Consider the following 8,399-nt stretch of genomic DNA (forward strand, 5'->3'; position numbering starts at 1 on the left):
TTGCTAGATTGGGAGGGATTGTTGCTTGCTGCTGCTTATGCGTGGGAAGGGGGAGCTGGGGGGTGCTTTGGTGTTTTAACATTTGATTGCCGTTCATTCTTTGGGGCAATCCTATTTTCATGGATGATTGTGGAAAAAGAAGCATTTCAGGGAAAATGTATACATTTCTCTGACATTAAATGTACCTTTGAAACCTTAAAAGGAAGTGGTCCCAGCTCAGACCCCTGTGGAACACCACTAGTTACCAGCAGCCTATCCAAAGAGTATCTCTTTATTTCCATTCCTTGCCTCCTGTTAATCAGCCAATTCTCTGTCCATGCTAGAAACTTTCCTGTGATATCTTGGTCTCTTATATAAAAACACAAAATGCTGGCAGAACTCAGCAGGCCAGATAGCATCTATGGGAGGAGGTAGTGACGACGTTTCGGGCCAAAACCCTTAATCAGGAGTGAAGTAACATGGGATGGTCGAGGGGGGATAAGAAGTTGGGGGGAGGGACGAAGTAGAGAGTTGGGAAGTGGTAGGCTGGAGGGAAATGGGCTAGGGGGAAGGTGGAGAATTATGAGAAATAAAAGAGAAAGAAAGGTAGGGCTGGGGAGAGATTGTAGTGGGGGGGGGGGAAGAGAGAGAAAGAGAACCAGACTAAAATTATAGATAGGGATGGGGTAAAGGGGGGGGCAGGGGTATCAACGGATGTCTGTGAGTTGAATGTTCATGCCGGCAGGTAGGAGGCTACCTAGGCGGGAGATAAGGTATTGCTCCATCAACCTGCGTGTGGCCTCATCTTGACGGTAGAGGAGGTCATGGACAGACATATCGGAGTGGGAGTGGTCTGTGGAATTGAAGTGTGTGGCCACAGGGAGATCCTGCCACTGCTGGAGGACTGAGTGCCGGTGTCCGGCAAAACGGTCTGCCAGTCTGCGGCGGGTCTCCCCAATGTATAAATGGCCACATCGGGAGCACCGGATACAGTATATCACCCCAGTTGACTCGGAGGTGAAGTGGTGCCTCATCTGAAAGGACTGAATGGGGCCTAGGATGGTGGTGAAGCAAGAAGTGTGGGGGCAGGTGTAGCACTTCTTTTTGTTTAGCGGCATGTGTGACACCTTGTCAAAGGCTTTCTGGAAACACAAGTACACAATACCCACTGATTCTCTTTTGGCTTATTATTTCTTCTAAGAATTGCAACAGATTTGTCAGTGTTAGGGTCCGGTCCGGAGCCCGTCTTCCGGGTCTTGCTCCGGTCCGCAGACTCCGGACTCCGGGCCTTGCTGCCAGCCCTCCTGTCACACGGAGCCATTGGATCATCTTGGCTTTAGGAGGTACACCTGTTGCCAAATAGGGGGCAGGTGTTGATAAGGGGCTCGGGGACTGAGCCTAGTGGAGGGGTCGTCCTGCTCCGAAGCCGGTTTAACCCACTCTGAATCCGGACCACCGGCTCTGAATCCTGTCTGTATTCTGTTCTGCCCTGGTTGCCGCCCTGCTTGGAATCCTGTTCAACCCTGGTTGCTGGTCTGTTCTGTATATGCTCTATCTGGTTGGTCTTGTTCCCCTGCTTCTCTCCTGTACGCTGGTCCCGCTGTTCCACCTTATTCTCCTTGCTCGCGCTGCCACGCTGTCGGTTGCCTTTCCAAAATTACCTGTGTATCACGGTAGTCCTGCTGCTCACCCTGGACCCAACTTCCTTCTGATCCCTTGCCTCCGACTGCCGCTGCCCGGCAGGGGTTCTCCCCTTCCTACCCGTTGCCTCCGTCGGGCAGGTCTGGCTGGACTGCCACTGCCCGGCGGGGGTTCTGCCCTTTCCACCCATCTGCCTTTTCCTACCCGTTGCCTCCGTCAGGGAGGTCCGGCTGGATTGCCGCTGGCCGGTGGGGGTTTCTGCCCTTTCCACCAATTGCTCTCTAAGGGTTGTGCCCCGCACCTGCCCAGGTGTCCGCAACTGGCTCAGGCCTCTGTGTTTCTGCCTGGGAGGCAGCCCTGCCCGGGATCCATGCGGCCCACTATGAGGAATCCTCCTGCCTGCCTGCCTCGTCTGAACTCTGGGATCCTCCTGCCTGCCTCGTCTGAACTCTGGGATCCTCCTGCCTGCCTGCCTCGTCTGAACTCTGGGATCCTCCCGCCTCGCCTGATCTCCGGGATCCAGCCCCACCTGCCTTACCCCTCACATGCCATGGCATCCCCATCCTGTCCTACCCCTCGTACTTCAGTGCCTGCATCCTGCATTTGGGTCCAATCCTGTCCCCGTTCGTGACAGTCAGGCAGGATTTCCCAATAAGGAAACAGGCTGACTTTTGCTTACTTTATCATGCGCCTCCAAGTACCCTGAAACCTCACCCTTAATTACGAACTCCAACATCTTCCAATCCACTGAGGTCAGGCTAATTGGCTATAATTTCTTTTCTTTTGACTCTCTCCCTTCCTGAAGGGTGGAGTGACGTTTAAAATTTTCCAGTCATCCAGAACCAGAGATTCTTCAAGTCAAGTCACTTTTATCATCATTTCGACCATAACTGCTGGTACAGTACATAGTAAAAATAAGACAACGTTTTTGAGGAAAATGGTGTTAGATAGATAGATAGATAGATACTTTATTCATCCCCATGGGGAAATTCAACATTTTTTCCAATGTCCCATACACTTGTTGTAGCAAAAACTCCTTACATACAATACTTAACTCAGTAATAATATGATATGCATCTAAATCACTAACTCAAAAAGCATTAATAATAGCTTTAAAAAAAAGTTCTTAAGTCCTGGCAGTTGAATTGTAAAGCCTAATGGCATTGGGGAGTATTGACCTCTTCATCCTGTCTGAGGAGCATTGCATCGACAGTAACCTGTCGCTGAAACTGCTTCTCTGTCTCTGGATGGTGCTATGTAGAGGATGTTCAGGGTTTTCCATAATTGACCGTAGCCTACTCAGCGCCCTTCGCTCAGCTACCGATGTTAAACTCTCCAGTACTTTGCCCACGACAGAGCCCGCCTTCCTTATCAGCTTATTAAGACGTGAGGCGTCCTTCTTCTTAATGCTTCCTCCCCAACACGCCACCACAAAGAAGAGGGCGCTCTCAACAACTGACCTATAGAACATCATCAGCATCTCACTGCAGACATTGAATGACGCCAACCTTCTAAGGAAGTACAGTCGACTCTGTGCCTTCCTGCACAAGGCATCTGTGTTGGCAGTCCAGTCTAGCTTCTCGTCCAACTGTACTCCCAGATACTTGTAGGTCTTAACCTGCTCCACACATTCTCCATTAATGATCACTGGCTCCATATGAGGCCTAGATCTCCTAAAGTCCACCACCATCTCCTTGGTCTTGGTGACATTGAGACGCAGGAAGTTTGAGTTGCACCATATCACAAAGTCCTGTATCAGTTTCCTATACTCCTCCTCCTGTCCATTCCTGACACACCCCACTATGGCCGTGTCATCAGCGAACTTCTGCACATGGCAGGACTCCGAGTTATATTGGAAGTCAGATGTGTACAGGGTGAACAGGACCGGAGAGAGTACGGTTCCCTGTGGCGCTCCTGTGCTGCTGACCACTGTGTCAGACCTACAGTCTCCCAACCATGTAACCCAACTGTGTTACATGACACAGTACAAAAACTAGACTGAACTACGTAAAAAAAAAACACAGAGAAAGCTACACTAGACTACAGACCTACACAGGACTGCATAAAGTGCACAAAAACAGTGCAGGCATTTACAATAAATAATAAACAGGACAATAGGGCAATAGGAATTGGATAGCAGAGGGGAATCACTGAGTGTATGCCTTCAGGGTTCTGTGCCTCCTGCCTGAAGGTAACAGTGAAAAAGGGTATGCACCGGATGCTGGAGGTCCTTAATAATGGACACTGCCTTTCTGAGACACCGCTCCCTAAAGGTGTCCTGGGTACTTTGTGTGGCTTACCTCCCAATATGGAGCTGATTAGATTTACAACTTCCTGTAGCTTCTTATGGTCCTGTGCAGTAGCCCCTCCAAACCAGACAGTGATGCAGCCTGTCCGAATGCTCTCCAATATATAACTATACAAGTTCATAAGTGTATTTGTTGGCATGCCAAATCTCTTCGAACTCCTTTTAAAGTACAACTGCTGTCTTGCATTCTTTATAAATACATCGATATATTGGGACCAAGTTATATCCTCAGAGATCCTGACACCCAGCAACTTGAAGCTGCTCACTCTCTCCACTTCTGATCCCTCTATGAGGATTGGTATGTGTTCCTTTATCTTACCCTTCCTGAAGTCCACAATCAGCTTTTTCCTCTTACTGATGTTGAGTGCCAGGTGGTTGCTGCAGCACCGTTCCACTAGTTGGCAAATCTCACTCTTGTATGCCTCTCGTCACCACCTGAGATACTGCTAATAACAATTGTGTCGTCAGCAAACTTATAGATGGTGTTTGAGCTACGCCCGGCAACAAAGTCATGTGTATATAGAGAGTAGAGCATGAGCTAAGCACACACCCCTGAGGTGTGCCCCTATTGATCGCCAGTGAGGAGGATATGTTTACCACCAGTCTGCACAGATTGTGGTCTTCTGGCTAGGAAGTCGAGGATTCAATTGCAGAAGGAGGTACAGAGGCCCAGGTTCTGCAACTTCTCAATCAGGATTGTGGGAATTATGGTATTTAATACTGAGCTACAGTTGATGAACAATGACGTAGGTGTTTGTGTTGTCTAGGTGGTCTAAAGCTGTGTGGAGAGCCATAGAGACTGCATCTGCCATTGACCTATTGTGGTGATCGCCGAATTGAAATAGGTCCAGGTCTTTGCTGAGGCAGCAGTTCAATCTGGTCATCACCAACCTCTCAAAGCATTTCATCATTGTCGATGTGAGTGCTACTGGGCGATAGTCATTAAGGCAGCCTACATTATTCTTCTTGGGCACTGGTATAACTGTTGCCTTTTTGAAGCAAGTGGGAACTTCTACCCTTAGAAGTGAGAGGTTGCAAATGTCCTTGAATACTCCCATTAGTTGGTTGGCACAGATTTTCAGAGCCTTACCAGATAGTCCATTGAGACCTTCTGCCTTATGAGGGTTCATTCTCTTTAAAGACAGTCTAACATTGGCCTCTGAGACGGAGATCACAGGGTCATCAGGTGCAGCAGGGATCTTCACAGCTGTAGTTGTGTTTTCCCTTTCAAAGTGTGCATAGGAGGCATTGAGTTCATCTGGTAGTGAAGTGTCCATTCATACTTTTGGGTTTTGCTTTGTAGGAAGTAATGTTTTGCAAACCCTGCCAGAGTTGTCGTACATTTGATATCGCCTCCAACCATGTTCAAAATTGTCTCTTCATCCTTGAACTGGTCCTTCGCAAATCATACCTTTTTTTCTGGTACAAGCCTGGCTTGCCAGAATTGAAAGCCACAGATCTAGCCTTTAGCAGACAGCATGCCTCCTGCTTCAGTACAGTACAGTAAGCCTTTGTAGGCACACACTCACCCACACAGGTTTTAATGAAGTCAGTAACAACTGCAGCATGCTCACCCAGATTCAAAAATGAATTCCTGAATACAGTCCAGTCCACTGATTCAAAGCAGTCCTGCAGGCGCTCCTGTGCTTCCCTTGACCAGATCTTCTGGAGGCGTAATATGATTAGGAATAGCCAGCATGGCTCTGTGAAAGGCTGGTCGTACCTTATGAGCCTGATTGAATCTTTTGAGGATGTGACTAAACGCACTGATGAAGATAGTGCAGTAAATGTAGCATATGTGGATTTCAACAAGGCATTTGATAAGCTACGCCATGCAAGGCTTATTGAGAAAGTCAGGAGGAATGGGATCCATAACTGGCTTGCCCACAGAAGGCAAAGAGTGGTTGTAGATGGGTGATATTCTGCATGGAGGTTGGTGACCAGTTGTGTGCTTTAGGTATTTGTTCTGGGATCCCTACTCTTTGTGATTTTTATAAATGACCTGGATGAAGTGGAGGGATGGGTTAGGAAATTTGCTGATGACACAAAGGTTGGGGGTGTTGTGGATAGTGAAGCGGGCTGTCAGAGGTTACAGCAGAACAAAAAATAGGATGCAAAACTAGGCTGAGAACTGGCAGATGGTGTTCAAACCCAATAGTGTGAGGTGGTTCTTTTTGGTAGATCAAGTATGATGGCAGAATATAGTATTAATGGTAAGACTCTTGGCAGTGTGGAGGATCAGAGGGATCTTGGGGTCCGAGTCCATGGGATGCTTAAAGCTGCTGCATGGGTTGACTGTGTGGTTAAGAAAGCATATGGTGCATTGGCCTTCATCAATCATGGAATTGAGTTAGGAGCCGGGAGGTAATGTTGCAGCTATATAGGGCCCTGTTCAGACCCCACTTGGAGTATTGTGCTCAGTTCTGGTCGCCTCATTACAGGAATGATGTGGAAGCCATAGAAAGGGTGCAGAAGAGATTTACAAGGATGTTGCCTGGATTGGGGAGCATGCCTTATTAGAATAGGTTGAGTGAACTCGGCCTGTTTTCCTTGCAGCTGTGGAGGAGCAGAGGTGACCTGATAGAGGTGTTTAAGATGATGAGAAGCATTGATCATGTGGATAGTCAGAGGCTTTTTCCCAGGACTGGAATGGCTATCATGAGAGGGCACAGTTTTAAGGTGCTTGGAAGTAGGTACAGAGGAGATGTCAGGAGTAAGTTTTCTTTGCAGGGAGTGGTGAGTGTGTGGAATGGGCTGTTGGCGATGGTGGTAGAGGCAGTTATGATAGGGTCTTTTAAGAACTCCTGGAAAGCTACAAGGAGCTCTGAAAAAATAGAGGGCTATGTGTGACCCTAGGTAATTTCTAAGCCAAGAACATGTTCGGCACAGCTTTGGGTTGAAGGGCCTGTGTTGTGCTGTAGGTTTTCTATGTTGTTTGGTCCTCACTGCTGGTGCTGCAGTCTTCAGTCTCTGCCTATACTCAGGGAGTAGAAGTACAGCAAGGTGATTAGAACATCCTGAAATGTCGATGTGGATATTTTTTTCTCTCTCTATCTCTCTTTATTTCTCTCTATCTATTTCTTTATCGATCTCTGTATCCCTCTTTCTCTATATCTCTCTTTCTCCATCTGTCTCTTTCTATACAGGTGTATAAATATACACTCCATTTTTAAATAGTCTTGGCTTACCTTCATACTTAATCGTCATATTTTTTAGTTTCCTTCCATTAGTTTTTCAAATTTTCTCAATCCTTGAGTTCATACTCATTTCTTCTCTTTTGCTGCTTTTTCTTTTATGTAGGTTTTGACTTCTCTTGTTAAGCACAGTTGCATCATCCTGCCTTTAGAATACTTATTCTACTTTGGGATGTATTTATCCTGCACCTTCCAAATTGTCCCAGAAAGTACAGCCATCGCTGATCTGCATTCATCCCCGCCAGTGTCCCCTTCCAATCAACTCTGGCCAGATCCTCTCTCATGCCTCTCTAATTCTCTTCACTCCACTGTAGTACTGATACATCTGACATTAGCTTCTCCCTCTCAAAATGCAGTGTGAATTCCATCATATTATTATCAGTTTCCTAAAGGTACCATTACCTAATCATATCTGGTTCATTACACAACTCTAATACAGAATTGCTGATCTCCTACTGGGCTCAAACAAAGGGTGCTCCAAAGCCATTCTTTATCTTGGGATTCAGCATTAAGTTGATTTTCCCAATCTATCTGTATATTAAAATCCCCCATGCTAACAATATTGCTTTCTTGATGTGCTTTTTCTGTCTCCCACTGTAATTTGTAGACCACATCCTGGCTACTGTTTGGAGGCCTGTAAATAACTCAAATCAGGGTCTTACACTTGTAGTTTCTTAACCCTACACTCAAGGATTCTACACCTTCCGATCCTATGTCATCTCTTTTAAATATTTGATTACAGTTTTTTTTACCACAGAGCCATTCCCCCTCCTCTGCCTACCTGATTGCCCTTTTGATAGATTGTGTATCCTTGAATACTAAGCTCCCAACTACAATTATCTTTCAGCCATGACTCTGTGATACCAATTTCATACCTGCTAATCTCTAACTATGCAACAAGATCATCTACCTTATTTCATATACTGCATGATTTCAAATATAAAACTTGCAGTATTTACTTGTCACCTTTTCCAATTTTGCCCCCTTTTACACTGCAACTGATCCCAGGGACTGCAATTTTGCCCTATCATTTTCCTGTCTATATATGTATCTGTCTGAATGTCTTTTAATTATTACAATTGTACCTGCCTCTAACACTTACTCTGGTATTTCATTCCATATACCCTGTAGGCACCACATGCTCTGTTAAAATTTGCCCATTACTAGACATTGTAAGTTGTTGAGGGCTAGGGAAGGGAATATGGAGCAAACATAGGAAAATGGAACTATCTTGGGTGGACATCTTGGTCAGCATGAACAAGTTGGGCCGAAGGGTC

The sequence above is a fragment of the Hemitrygon akajei genome, chromosome 2, assembly GCF_048418815.1.
Source record: "Hemitrygon akajei chromosome 2, sHemAka1.3, whole genome shotgun sequence".
Taxonomy (NCBI): Eukaryota; Metazoa; Chordata; class Chondrichthyes; order Myliobatiformes; family Dasyatidae; genus Hemitrygon; species Hemitrygon akajei.